Consider the following 14,992-nt stretch of genomic DNA (forward strand, 5'->3'; position numbering starts at 1 on the left):
CAGATTCAAACAAACTGGCAGGAGTTTGGAACATGGGACAGCTTACAAATGTATCAGAGATCTGCAGCTTCCTTGGCATGGTAAAACAGCTGGGAAAGTTCATTCCAGATTTAGCAGGGAAATCAAATCCACTACATGACTTCCTCTATCAAACGTTTGGACTGGGGATGTACCACAGGAGAAGTCTTGTCTCTCCGCCAACATTGGCGTTCTTTGATTCGAACAAAGCAACCAAAGTCTCAGCAGATGCCTCTTCCTCTGTCTAGGGGGAGTACTGATGCAACTCTGCAGTGGTGTATGGAAATCAGTGGCACATACATCAAGAGCAGTGACTGACTGAACAGTGTTATGCCTAAATCGAAAAGGAGACACTGGCTTTCATGTGGGCTTGTAAATGCTTCAGCTGTTCCTTGATATTCACTAAATTCCTGCTCGAAACAGACCCCAAGCCACTTGTCAGCCTTCTCAGCTCGAAACACTTGGATGACTTATCTCCATGTCTGCAAAGATTCAGAATGGGTTTATGATATTGAACACATCCCCAGCAAATCTTTCACTACTCCAGATGCTCTGATGAGGACATCATGCAAAAGTGAATGGACGGAAGCTGACTCCACCCTCATGGAAGATACTTAGCTCAGGTATGTGAAACCTTTCCTGCATCACAGAGTAAACTGGACAAAATTTACACTGAGTTGAGAAAGGACCAAATCTGCAGCAAGATCATGCAATGCTGTGAGCATGGATGGCCAGCTGTTCCAAAAGGAGCTCACAAGCTCAGACCTTACTGGCTTGAGAGAGATACACTCACCATTCTTCATGGTTTGCTGCTAATGGGCTCCAGACTCATCATTCCTGCTCTATGAAGAGCAAGACAATCTGTATAGTGGCCTGGTCTGAGCCTCAGCCGGGAGAGCATATAAAGCTATGTGAAGACTGCAGAAAACTGCACAAAATCATGCAGGCCGGAAATGTCAACTGTACTTTTTCCATAGATGCTGCCTGGCCTGTTGAGTTCCTCCAACATTTTGTATGCGTTGCTTGGATTTCCAGCATCTGCAGATTTTCTCTTGTTTGAGAAATCATGCTGAACCTCTCTGTCCCATCCAATTCCCAGACTTTCCATGGCAAATTGTAGGCACAGACATTTCTGAGCTGAAAAGAGACAAATACCTTCTCACTGTGGATGCTACTCATGGAATGTTGAGGTGTCCAAGCTGTCCTCTCCATCCTCGGCAGCAGTTATACAGCATCTGAAAGCTGTATTCACTCACCATGGAACACCAGAGACACTTGTGTCAGACAGCGAATGGTCCACAGTTCAGCTGCTCAGAATTCAAAGCCTTTGCTAGGGACTGAGTTCAAACACCAGCCAAGCAATCCACAGTACCCATGGGCAAATGGAAAAACAGAAGGAGCACTGTGAACTGTTAAGGGTCTCCTACTGAAGGCAAAGGACCGCTACAAAGTACTCCTAGCTTATTGCTCCGTGCCTTTTGCTAATAGTTACAATCCATCAGAGCTGTCAATGGCCTGGAGATTGAGAACAAGCCTGCCTATTCTTCCTTCCTTTCTCCAACCTCACTTACTGGACTTTGACAAAGTGAGAAAGTTTGAGACAACGCGGTGTGAGAAAACGAGGAGCATGCATGATCTCAGACACAGAGCAAAATCTTTTCACTGCTCAGGAGCTGTTTGGGTTTCACACCAATTCACCAAAGGAACAATAGTTTGGAAAGATGCACCGTGATTGTTTATGATCATGCACCTTCTAAGTCCATGAGAAGTAGAGAGATGTGGCAGTTAATATTGTTATTCTTATGTCACTCTGTTAGCCACTCCCATGTGGGTGGAGTTCACATACTGCATAAGCAGAGCTATCAATAAAGGTCAGTTGAGTATCCTGCATGCTGGCGTTCCGGTGTGCTCTGCACTATCCCTCAATATCAAACGCAACACCTGACCGGTTCAGTTTCTCCAACATTTTGTGTTTTTTAACTTGTTAGGAGGAGACTACACCCTTTCACCAGATGTCAGTGGCATGTTTTAATTGTGATATCCCTGGACATATTAATAAAACTGGGGTTTGTACAATGGGTGAATGGCTTTTATATTTTGATTGGTGGGTGGAATGTGAATAAACTTGAAGACTTCTGGAATTAATGTTGATGTAGGGATGTTTGAATGCTTGTTTGTGCATTATCAATACCTCCTAGTCTTTTTTTATGAAAGTTTAAATTAAGTCCAGTGTGTTACAAATGTGTCACAACTCTGAGGGGCCGAAGGGTACAAAGTTGCCCCCTCCTTTTTGAGAATCGCAAGATCGCTATTAATGCGGGTCTGGGACCCAGGAAATGAGAGAGAATCCACAAGGTTTGGAATGTGTCCTGGCCTCAGTGAAACAAAGCCACTGATAACGGCTATTGTCCCTTGGAGACGGAATTGTGTATTGAGTACTGTACTATTCATTGAAGCTCTCAGGGGACGACCAGAGTGGGCTGGTTGAGGGATTGCATCATCCCAACCTGATTGAAATCTGAGACCCCGTGAGTAAGGATAAAAGAGGGTCTGGGGAAAAACCCCTTTAGACACACCAGGAGAAATGCTAGAAATCCCGTGATAGCGTTTAATAGCGACAGCCGGTGGGGGCTCGTGTGCGTCCTTCCCTTGCCTGGGATTGGCGGGCTCACCATGGAAGAACGGCTTAGCTAAAGGAGAGGGCACAAGTGAACAGCCACACCAACGAGACTCCGATGGATCGAAATCATAAAAGGAATCGGCAAGTTTTTCTCCAAATCTCTCTCTCTCTCCAACCATTGCAAACCCAACGGTCCTCAAAGGCTGCAGCCTGCATGAACTGAGTGAACTTTATATTTCCATCGGACAATACATTATCCCCTAGACAATGATAGAGCTTATTTCTTCTTATTATTATTATACCCGCACTTTTAGATTTAGTATTGATGACGTATATTATCTGTATATTTGCATTGATATTATTTTTGTGTATTTTTACTAATAAATACTGTTAAAAATAGTATCATCAGACTTCAACGGACCTCTCTATCTTTGCTGGTAAGTGACCCAGTTACGGGGTTCGTAACAAGTGCAAATGAACAAATTTGCCAAATCACAAGATGTTTAAGAAAATTACAGAGAAAAAGATGCATAATGCCTCAACTAGAATCATGATAGGCAAAAGAGTTTAAGAGTAATAATGTCAAGAGCCAAATCTTAGAGAAAACTTAAAATGCTGAATTTAAGTATATTTAAAATGAAGTTGATGAATAGGATTAAAGGTTCAAGATTCAAGGTTGTTTAACATCATGTTCAGTATAAAAGTGTAAAGGAGACAAAATAACTGTTACTCCAGATCCAATGCAGCATAAAAACAATATGATAAAGGATAATGAAAAACACAATAAATATAAATACATAAGATTGTTTAGATACTTAGATTGATTATATGTTCATAAGGTAACACTAAGTTCAGAGGTGTCTGCACATAAGGTGACTGACAGGAAATGATAAAGTAGTGGTTGTGGACAGGAAGTTTTGTGAGTCGAGGTGTTGATCAGCCTTACTGCTTGGGGAAAGCAACTGTTTCGGAGTCTGGTGGTCCTGGTGTGGATGCTGCTTAGCCTCCACCCTGATGGGAGTGGGACAAACAATCGATGAAGTGGGGGATCCTTCATGATGTTATTGGCCCTTTTCCATCACCTATCTACATATACACACACATATATAGATATATATGTCTGTGTGTATGTATGAAGTTAGGTAGGCTGGCGCTGGTGATGTGTTGAATAGTTTTGACTACTTGTTGTAGAGCCTTCCATTTCTCCACAGTGCATTTTCCGTACCATGCAGTGATCAGCTTTCAGGATGTTAATTCAAAGTATATGGAGGATAGGGAGATCAATGCTGAGAGTATTAATATGCTCAGGCATTTCGAAGTAAAGAAGGTGTTTGGTCATTAAGGCGGATGTCCCCAGGGCCTGATGGGATAAACCATAGACTATTGAGAGAGGTAAGTGAAGACATTGCTGGTGCCTTACCCAATATCTTTGTGTCCTCTCCAGCCACAGGAAAGGTCCCAGAGGACTGGCAACTAGCTAATGTTGTTCCATGGCTCAAGAAGGAAACCAGGGATAATCCTGGAAACTATAGTCAGTGGTAGGGAAGTTACTGGAGAGATTTCTTGAGAGAATGTATGAGCATTAGGGAGAGCCAGTATGGCTTTGTGAGAACAAGTCATGTCTTACCAACTTGACTGAGTTTTTTTTTCCTTTTTCAATCTCTTTATTATTAATAATAATATTATGAACAAAATACAATTGATATATTAATAAAGGGATTACAAACATACAAATTCCCATTACACATGAAAGAATACATAAGCAATGATTACAGTATAAATGAGTTTTCCCAAAACATGGACCATACAGTATATGTATGAACAAGGTAAATCTAGGTATTTCATAATATATGATATAAAAAAAACAGAAAAAAGAAAAAAAATGATTGCAAAATTGACTAAACTACTAATCTAATAGCTAACGAAGAAGAAAAAAGAAGCAAAAAAAGAAAAAAAAAGAAAAACTAAAAAGGAAAAAAAAGGGCTGTTTATAATATCTCACAAGAATACATAATCATCAGTGTCGTCAACTCCGATCCTCTCAACATAAATAAGATTAAAGCTGGAAAATCCAATAAGCTTGGAACAGGGTCATATTACATCATATGAAAATATTGAATAAATGGTCTCCATATCTCTTCAAATTTAATAGAAGTATCAAATACACCACTTCTAATTTTTTCTAAATTTAAACATAACATAGTTTGAGAAAGCCAATGAAATACAGTGGGAGGATTAATTTCCTTCCAATTCAACAAAATAGATCTTCTAGCCATCAAAGTGAGAAATGCAATCATTCGACAGGCGGAAGAAGATAAATGAAGTGAGTCCATCATTGGTAAACCAAAAATTGCGATAATAGGATGGGGTTGTAAATCGATGTTCAATACCGCAGAGATAATATCAAAGATATCTTTCCAATAATTTTTCAAAAGCGGACATGACCAAAACATATAGTTAAAGACACGATTTCCAACTGACATCTATCACAAATAGGGTTTATATGAGAATAAAAATGAGCTAATTTATCCTTGGACATATGGGCCCTATGTACGACCTTAAATTGTATTAATGAATGTTTGGCACATATAGATGATGTATTATCTAATTGAAGAATTCTATCCCAATTCTCAATAGGAATAATAAGATTAAGCTCTCTTTCCCAATCATTTTTTGTCTTATAAAGGGACTCTGAACGTATCTTCATAATTATATTATAAAGTTTTGATATAAGCCCTTTTTGAAAAGGGTTTAATTCGAACAAACTCTCCAAAATATCTGAAGAGACAAAATTTGGAAACGTAGGAAGTACCGTACTTAAAAAATGCCTAACCTGTAAATATCTAAAAAAATGAAATCTAGGCAAATTATATTTATTAGATAATTGCTCAAAAGACATAAAACAATTATTCGAAAATAAATCAGAAAATCTTAGTAAACCCTTAGTTTTCCAAGCCAAAAAAGCTTGATCTATAATTGAAGGGTGGAAAAAACAATTAGATACAATAGGAATATTTAAAACGAATTGAGTCAACCCAAAAAATTTCCGAAATTGAAACCATATACGTAAGGTATATTTAACTATCGGGTTGTCAATTCGTTTCGGCAATTTAGAAAGAGCAAAAGGGAGAGAAGTCCCTAAAATAGAACCCAGAGCATAACCTGGTACCGATTTAATTTCCAAACTCACCCAATGAGGGCCAAAAGAACCATCCCAGTCTTTCAACCAACATAACAAATATCTAATATTAACTGCCCAATAATAAAATCTGAAATTAGGTAATGCCAACCCACATTTCTTCTTTGTCTTCTGTAAGTATATTTTACCTAACCTGGGAATTTTATTCTGCCATATATATGAGGAAATTTTTGAATCAACATTAGTAAAAAAAGATTTCGGAATAAAAATTGGTACCGCTTGAAAAATATATAAAAACTTAGGTAAAATAACCACCTTAATAGCATTAATCCTACCTATCAGAGATAAAGATAATGGTGACCACTTAGTAAACAAGCCTTTAATCTGATCAATTAAGGGTAAAAAATTAAACCTAAACAATTCTTTATGGTTTTTTGTGATTTTAATCCCTAAGTAAATAAAAGAGTCATTAACTAATTTAAAAGGTAAATTTCCATAACTTGGGACCTGTCTATTCAAAGGAAACAATTCACTCTTATTAAGATTTAACTTATACCCAGAAAACTCACTAAATTGAGCCAACAATGATAGAACTGCTGGAATAGATTTCTCAGGGTTAGAAATGAATAATAATAAATCATCTGCATACAAAGATACCTTATGAATATCTGTCCCACGATTAATACCCGAAATATCCTGTGATTCTCTGATAGCAATTGCCAAAGGTTCTAAAGCAATGTTAAATAGTAATGGGCTAAGAGGACAACCTTGTCTAGTGCCCCGAAATAAACGAAAAAAGGGAGATCTTTGATTATTAGTAAACACCGAGGCTACTGGAGTGTGATAAATCAGTTTAATCCAAGAAATGAATGTCGGACTAAAATTAAACTTCTCCAACACATAAAATAAGTAAGGGCATTCAACTCTATCAAATGCTTTCTCCGCATCTAATGAAATAACACATTCTGAAGTGCTATGTGAAGGAGTATAAACAATATTCAGTAATCTCCTAACATTGAAAAAAGAATAGCGATTTTTAATAAAACCGGTTTGATCCTCCGAAATAATTTGGGGTAATACCTTCTCCAGCCTGGAAGCCAGTAACTTGGAAAAGATCTTGGAGTCCACATTCAATAAAGATATTGGTCTATAGGATGCACAGTCAGTAGGGTCTTTATCTTTCTTCAGTATTAAAGAAATGGAAGCTCTATAAAAAGATTGTGGCAAATTCCCCAATCTAATTGCTTCTTCAAAAACCCTGCATAACCAAGGAGAAAGAGTAGCGGAAAAACATTTTAAAAATTCTACTGTATACCCATCTGGACCTGGTGCTTTCCCAGAATTCATTGAGGAAATAACCCCTTTAATTTCTGCATCCGTAATCGAAGTATCTAATATTGAAAGATCATCAGATGATAATTTTGGAAAATTCAATTTCCCAAGGAAATCACACATGGTATTATGATCCTGAGGGAATTCAGATTGATACAGGGAGGTATAAAAGTCTTGAAATGACTTATTTATCTCATCATGGTTAACTGTCAAATCCCCATTCTGCTGACGAATCTTAGTGATTTGACGTTTAACCAAAACATTCTTCAACTGACTAGCTAACAGTTTACTCGATTTATCACTATGTATATAAAAATCAGATCTGGTTTTCATTAATTTATTTTCAATCGGAGATGTAAGTAATAAACTATGTTCCATTTGAAGTTCAACCCTTTGTTTGTAAAGCTCCTAACTAGGAGTGATCGAATATTTCTTGTCAATCTCTTTAATTTTATCAATCAATAAAAGAGTTTCCTTCTTAATGCGTTTTCTCAGACCAACAGAGTAAGAGATAATCTGTCCACGTATATACGCTTTAAAAGTGTCCCAAAGTGTTCCGCAAGAAATATCATCCGAGGAATTAGTTGAAAAGAAGAAATCGATCTGCTCCTTCATAAATTTAATAAAGTCCGGATCTTGCAATAAGGTAGAGTCAAATCGCCATTGTCTAACATTAGAAGTTGTATCCATAAATTTAATAGAAAGTTTTAATGGAGCATGGTCAGAGATAGCTATAGTATCATAATTACAACCAATTACTGAAGGAATAAAACAAGAGTCAATAAAAAAATAATCAATTCTCGAATAGGAATGATAAGCATGTGAGAAAAAAGAAAACTCTTTGTCGTTAGGATGCCAAAATCTCCAAATATCAAAAATTCCATTATCAGTCAAAAAGGAGTTAATACAAGTGGCCGACTTATTGGGTAAAGTCTGAATAGATGTAGATTTGTCCATCAAAGGATTTAAACAACAATTAAAGTCACCACCCATTATTAACTTATATTCATTTAGATTAGGTAAAGAAGTAAATAAGGACTTAAAAAAATCAGGACAATCCACATTTGGAGCATAAACATTAACCATAGCAACCTTTTTATTACAAAGTAAACCCGTAATTAACAAAAATCTACCATTCGGATCCGAAAGGATATCGTGTTGAACAAATGCAATAGAGGAGTCAATAAAAATTGAAACTCCCTTAACTTTGGCATTCGAATTCGAATGATACTGTTGACCCCGCCAAGACCTAAAAAAGCGATATTTATCCTCCTTCCTCACATGAGTTTCTTGTACAAAATTGACAGAGTTTTTTGATGACATAACAAGAGTGATTGATGAAGTTAGAGCTGCATGTGTTGCCTACACGGATTTTAGTGAGGCATTTGACAAGGTCCCTCATGGAGGCTCATCCAGAAGATTAAGATACATGTGATCCATGGCGAATTGGGCATTTGGATTCAGAACTGACTTGCCCATAGAAGGCAGAAGTGGTGGTCAAAGGGACTGATTCTTGCTGGAGGTCTGTGATTTGTGGTGTCCTGTAGGGATATGTACTGGGATCTCTGCTGCTTGTGATGTATGTAAATGATCCAAATGAAAATGTAGATTGGTGGGTTAGTAAGTTTGCAGATGACATGAAGATAGGTGGATAGCATAGGTGACTGGCAAGACCCTTAACAGTGTTGATGAGCAGACGGATCGTGACTCCCTGAAAGTGGCTACGCAGGTTGATAGGGTGGTTACAAAGGCATATGGCATGCTTGCCTTTATTACTCAGGGCATTGCATTCAAAAGTCAGTAAGTGTCGTTGCAGCTTTATACAAGTCCAGCTTGGCCGCTTCTGGAGTCCTGCATACAGCTCTGGCCACCCCATTATACTGTAAGATGGATGTCATGACTTTGGAGAGGCTGCAGAAAAGGTTTACCAAGAAGGATATGGACATTGTATAAACAGAAGGCATTAGTTTAGTTGGTCATTTGATTACTAATTTATTTGATTCGTCACAATGTTGTCGAAGGGCCTTTTCCTGTGCTGCACTGTTCTACGTTCTGTCACCCGATGAAGGGTCTCAGCCTGAAACGTCGACTGTTTATTCATTTCCATAGATGCTGCCTGACCTGCTGAATTCCTCCTGCATTTGGTGTGTTGCTCTGGATTTCCAGCTTCTGCAGAATCTGCTGAAACCTATGGTCCCTAGTTTTTGACATCCATCCAACAGGGTGAAATTTCTCATTATCCACCTTATCTATGCCTCTTAAAATTTTGCATCCCTCAGTTCCTCTGCTCCAAGGAAACCAAATCAGCCCATCCATTCTCTCCTCATAACCAAAATATTCCATTCCAGGCATTATCCTAATAAATCTACTCTTCACCATCTGCATTCCATTCATGTCTTTCATGATCTCTTAGCTCAGTTCAATTTTCCTGCAACTAAGTTTCTTCCCTCAGTACCATGCCCAACATCTGACCCTCCTCAGCTCATTGAGTCACAAAATCATGGAGTCTTACAGTACAGGAACAGGCCCATTAGCCCATCTAGTCCATTCCAAAGTATAATTCTACCTAGTCCTATTGGCCTGCACCTAGACCACAGCCCTCCATACCTCTTCCATCCATATACGTATCCAAACTTCTCTTAAATGTTTTAATCAAGTCTGCATCACCACTTCACACTCACACCTCATTCTGAGTGAAGTTCCCCCTCAGGTTTCCTTTAAATACTTCACTTTTCACACTTAACCTATGCTATATGGTTCTAGTCTCACCCAATCACAGTGGAAACAGCCTGCTTGCATTTACCCTATCTATAGCCTTCATAGTTTTGTACACCTCTTCAAATCTCCCCTCATTCTCCTATACTCCAGGGATTAAAGCCTTAACCTATTCAACCTTTCCCTATAACTCAGGTCCTTGTCCCATCAACTCTCAGGTGAGGAATTGTTAAGACTCACTAACCTCCAGATATTCACTCTATCTTGAATGGCCTATCCTTTATTTTGAGTCTGAGACTGGCTCGCATTCTTCTAAACTCAAGAACGCAGACCCAGTCTGTATAATCTTTCCTGAAAGTCCAGTCCCCCACACAGGAATCAATCTGGTGAACCTTTGCTGTACTCCCTCTATCTCAAGTATATCCTTCCTTGTATAGGGAAACCAGACCTATGTCCCAGTGTGGTCTCAAAAGGCCTCCATATAATTGGACTAAGGTTTACTTCTTTACTTTTCAATTCAAAGATCTTGCAACATTCCTACAGTTCTGATCGAAAAGCTCCTGAACCTGGGCCTCTGTACCTCCCTCTGCAACTGGATCCTCGACTTCCTAACTGGAAACCACAATCTGTGCAGAACGGAAATAGCAACTCCACCTTACTAACAATCAACACTGATGCACCTCAGGAACGTGTGCTTAGCCCACTGCTCTACTCTCTTTACACCCATGACTGTCACAACTCAAATGCCATCGATAAATCTGCTGATGATACAACTGTTGCTGGCAGAGTATCAGATGGTAACGAGAGGATGTACAGGAGCAAGACAAATCAGCTAGTTGAGTGGTGTCACAGCAACAACCTTACACTCAATGTCAAAAATATCAAAGAACTGATTGTGGACTTCAGAAAGTGTAAGATGGGGGGAGGGAGCACAAACCTGTCCTCATAGAGGGATCAGAAGTGGAAAGAGTGAGCAATTTCAAGTTCCTGAGTGTCAGTATCTCTCAGGATCTATCCTGGACCCAACGTATCAATGCAGCTACAAAGGCACAACAGTGGCTTTATTAGGAGGTTGAGGAGATTTAGTATGTCACCAAAGACACATGCAAGTATCTACGGATGTATCTCAGAGAGCATTCTAACTGTCTGGTACGGGGGAGGGGGGTGGCTACTGAAGAGAATTGTAAACTTAGTCAGCATCACCATTGACACTAGCCCCCGTAGCATGCAGGACACCTTTAAGGAGCGATGCCTCAAAAAGTCAACTCTATCATTAAGGACCCCCATCACCCAGGTCATGCCTTGTTCTCATCGTAACCATCAGGTAGGAGGTACAGAAGCCTGAAGGCACACACTCAGTGATTCAGGAACAGCTTCTTCCCCTCTGCCATTCAATTTCTAAATGGATACTGAACTCATGAACACTACCTCACAGCTTTATTTATTTATTCATTTATTTATTTATATTTTTGCACTACTTATTTAACTGTACATATGTGTGTGTGTTCTGTCACTCATGTTTTTTCTATATCATGTAATTATACAATATAATTATGCATTGCACTGCTGCCACAAAACAACAAATTTCATAACATATGACGGTGATATTAAACCTGATTTTGATGCTGATTCATCCGCTTGCATTTGTAATTACTTCCTGAACAGCATAACTCAGTGATTTGCATAAAAGGGCACCTAGCCCTTTTGAATGCCAAAACTTTTGCTCTTTCACCACTTAAATATCTTTTCCCAACAAAGATGTGGAGCAGTTTCAATGTTATATTCCTCCTGCCATGTTCTTGCTCATTCACGTAACCAAGCTATATCCACTCCACCACCCTCACCCCGCCCGAGACACTCACTTTGGTCAGAATTCACATACTGTATATGTATAGGGAGGTTTGCATACCAGCATTATCTTTGTATGTAGTTGTGTCATGATGAATGTATTAGAAAACAACTTATTAGCAACTGTAACCACTGAGTTGGCATACAATGTGGTCACAGCAAACATATTTCATTTTGATTAAGAGCCTGATAGTGTTTTCAACAGAACAAAATCAGAATGATCTTCCCTTTGGGTCTAAAGGAAGATATGTATTTGTTCTAGAAATTGGTTTCAGACCCAGTTTTCTTCTGGACTACCAGAGTTGCATGCCAAAGAGCTTTCAAGAGGCAGATGTAAACTTAGGTGTGGTTGGGTGGGGGAGGTTGTTTGCATACCAACAATCTTTTTATATGTAGTTGCAGTAAGATGAGTGCTTTGTAGAGCAGCTTATCAGCAACTGTATCGCTGAGTTTTCATTCTAACGTGAGTTTAATTTGCATAATATAATCTGTCATGAGCTAATCATTTTTGGCTCAATAGTGGTTGTTAATGGGATGCCACAAAGCTCCATACTGTTACTTCTAACCTATTTTAGCAGTTTGTATGAAGGGATATTGGTCTGAAACACTGTCTTCTATGCTGCTCAATCTGTTGAGCATTCTCAGCACTTCCATTTTTATCTCAAGTCTTGGTCTTATTGACCCATTGACAATTTGCAAGCAGCTCAAGTTCTGCTTTCAAATTTAAATCCCAGCTGCTCACTTTCCTTCAGCAGTACTTACTGTTTTATCTAGATCATTGGTTTCTGCAAAAATTTTGACAATCAGATCTTTCCCACCCATCCTCCATCCCCGAGGACTGGCCAAGCAAGGTGACCTTTGGGACTCTAGTTTATAGGTGTAGAGAACAGAGTCCAATTCTCTTACTACACTGTGTCCTCTTTCTCAATTCTTTTTTGATCAGTTTATTTATCTATTCGCAGCCTCGCTCGCAGCATGAGAATCACCTACCAAGTTGACTGAGTTTTTTGACAAGGTGACAAGAGAGATTAATGAATGTAGGGCAGTGGATGTTGTCTACATAGATTTTAGAAATATGTTTAATAAAGTCCCACATGGGAGACTAATCCAGATGCATGGAGTCTGTGGAGAATTGGCTGTTTTGATTCAAAACTGGTTTACGCATGGAAGACAGATGGTAGTGGTTGAAGGGACTTACTGGAGCTGGAGCTCTGTAATTGGTGGTGTTCTGTAGGCACCTGTGCTGGGACCTCTGCTGATGTATGTAAATGACCCGAATGAAAATGTAGACAGTTACAGATAGTGTACAAGTCTGGCAAATACAGCACGGTATAGTTCAGTTGCAGATATGGGCAGAGAAATGGCAGATGCTGAGTTTAACCCAGTTAGATGTGAGGTGTTGCACCATGTAGGGCAAATGCAAGGAGACAGTACACCATTAAGGGCAAGATCCTTAACAGTGTTGCCGAGCAGAGAGATCTTGTGGTCCAAGTTCATAGCTCCTTGAAAGTGGCTACACAGGTCAATAGGGTGGTTAAGAAGGCTTCAGGAATGTTTGCTTTTATTCGTCGAGGCACTGAGTTCAAAAGTCAAGAATTAACGTTGCAACTTTATAAAACTCTTGTTAGGCCACATCTGGAGAATTGTGTACAGTTCTGGTCACCCCACTCTAAGAATGTAGCTTTGTAGAGGGTGTAGAAGAGGTTAACCAGAATGCTATCTGGTTCAGAGGGCATGTGATATCATGAGAGACTGGACAAACTTGGCTTGTTTTCTTTGGTGCACAGGAAGCTGAGGGAAGATCTGATAGAGGTTTATAAGATTATGAGAGACATAGATAGAGTAGACAGGGAGTTCTGTTTTCAGGGTAGAGATGTCTAATACCAGACGGCATGCATTGAAGGTGAGAGGGGATAGGTTCAAAGGGGAAGTGAGGGGTAAGTTTTTTTACTCAGAGTGGTGGGTGCCTGGACAGCATTGCCTGGTATGGTGGTAGAAGCAAATACTTTAGAGGATTTTAGAAGAAATTGGACAGACACATGGATGTGAGGAGGATGGAGGAATAGACATTGTGTAGGTAAGGAGATACATTTTTTATTTACTTTTTAGCCGGTTCAGCACAACATTATGTGCTGAAGGCAGTGTTCCTGTGCTGTATTACGTTCATCTTGACTCACTTTCCCTGGAAAAAAGGATTGTGTGCTTTCACCCCATGTGCCTTAAGATTCATATCATTACCCTTAACTAATTTTTGAGGAAAGTCCACAGTCCTTGGCTGGAATGGACACTGAGAGGACAGAGAGGGATTTGAAAGGATTTAACTGCATATGAATATTAAAAATAGACAATAGATGCAGAAGTAGACCATTCGGCCCTTCGAGCCTGCACCGCCATTCTGAGATCATGGCTGATCATCTACTATCAATACCCGGTTCCTGCCTTGTCCCCGTATCCCTTGATGCCCCTATCCATAAGATACCTATCTAGCTCTTTCTTGAAAGCATCCAGAGAATTGGCCTCCACTGCCTTCCGAGGCAGTGCATTCCAATATATGGTGCAACTTGCAGTAGTGCAGGGTACATGTGAGGTTGACTTGGTGGGGGGAGGGGGAGTAAGATCAGAGAAGTCTCAAATCCAGAGATCAGCCATTCAGGTGCAAATAAATCTCCTCACCAGAAGGCGGTAAAGCTTTGGAATTCCCTTGAGCAAGCAACATACACAAAAAATCCTGGAGGAACTCTGTAAGTCAGGCAGTATCTATGGAAGGGAATGAACAGCCAACATTTCAGGCTGAAACCCTTCATCAGGACTGGCAAGTAGGGGGCAGAAGCCAGAATATATAGATGGAAGAGTGGAGCACTGGAATTTTCTTGCATTGGTTTCCATATGCCATACATGGCTAAAGATATTCATGGTGCATTAATAGTTAATTAGTTGCTTGCTTTATGTCTGCCTGGTTTGGGAATGACACCGTCTCAGATTGCAACTCTGCAGCAGATAGTGAGGTCAGCTGAGATCATCATCTGGGTCTCTCTTCCCGTCATTAGACATTTACACCACATGCTGTATCCGCAAACAGCATTATGAAGGACCCCACGCACTCCTCATACAAACTCTTCTCCCTCCTGCCATCTGGGAAAAGGCACCAAAGTATTCAGGCTCTCACCAGACTGTGCAACAGTTTCTTCCCCCAAGCCATCAGACTCCTCAATACCCAGAGTCTAGATTGACATCTACATCATTTATTATATTGAAATTTGTCCTCTACTGTGCCTATTGTCTTGTTTATTATCTATTTATTACGGTAATTCATTATTGTA

This window comes from Hemitrygon akajei, chromosome 11, assembly GCF_048418815.1.
Source record: "Hemitrygon akajei chromosome 11, sHemAka1.3, whole genome shotgun sequence".
NCBI classification, from domain to species: domain Eukaryota; kingdom Metazoa; phylum Chordata; class Chondrichthyes; order Myliobatiformes; family Dasyatidae; genus Hemitrygon; species Hemitrygon akajei.